Below are 763 nucleotides of genomic sequence, written 5' to 3'. Positions count from 1 at the left end.
TAAGATTTTTGTCAGTTCTCAACTAAGAAGTATTACAATATTCACTAGACTTTAGTTGGGTGGAAGGGAAGCACTGTTTGGACCTCTCATTCTATGACTCATGATTTTCAGAGCCCTTGGGTGGTTGCACTCATCTTGTTTAACTGGCACACTTGTATTCATGGCTCACATTTTTGAAATTCTCAAGGAAGACATCAATAAATTTTCACATGATCATTCTAAGAGGTTGGTTGTCACTAGATCAATTAATGTATATGTTTCATCCAAACTTTTATTCATCAAAGAATCTCTTGTAGCTGGATCCAAAAATCTCTTACTCGAGAAAGAAATCCCCATGTAAAATATATGCATTGTCAGCCATCTTTCCAACTTATGATGAGGACACTATCTTAATAAACCTTTGAATCTGTCTCATGTTTCAAATAGTGATTCTCCATCTACCTGAGCAAAATTTATGATGTAATTCCTCATGTACATCATTCTGCTTGGAGGGGAAAAATAATTCAGAAATCGCTGCTCCAATTGTTCCCAACTTGTTATGCCTTGTGAAGGGAGAGAATAAAACCAAGTTCTTACTTTTTCTTTGATACTGAAAGGGAATGTCATCAAATGAATAGCATTTGCTAAAACTCCTTCAGAGTTCACCATGTTACAATATTCAAGAAATACCTCAAGGTTCAAGTATGGGTTCTCTGAATTTTCTCCTCTAAATTTGAGATATTGTATCATGATGATTAATTATGGGTCTAGTTGGAAGTTGTCT

The 763-nt window shown here is 35.0% G+C and overlaps 1 non-coding gene across 1 annotated transcript; it reads left to right on the top strand.

The window, feature by feature from the left end:
• The first annotated feature begins 367 nt into the window (after window positions 1-367).
• Window positions 368-474, top strand: LOC122049867. Its single transcript, XR_006131117.1, has one exon. It is a non-coding gene; the product is annotated as a small nucleolar RNA R71 (small nucleolar RNA).
• Window positions 475-763: the final 289 nt, after the last annotated feature.

Source organism: Zingiber officinale, chromosome 2B, assembly GCF_018446385.1.
Source record: "Zingiber officinale cultivar Zhangliang chromosome 2B, Zo_v1.1, whole genome shotgun sequence".
Taxonomy (NCBI): Eukaryota; Viridiplantae; Streptophyta; class Magnoliopsida; order Zingiberales; family Zingiberaceae; genus Zingiber; species Zingiber officinale.
The sequence above is the reverse complement of the archived record's forward strand: the minus strand, read 5'-3'. Positions and strand labels throughout refer to the sequence as shown.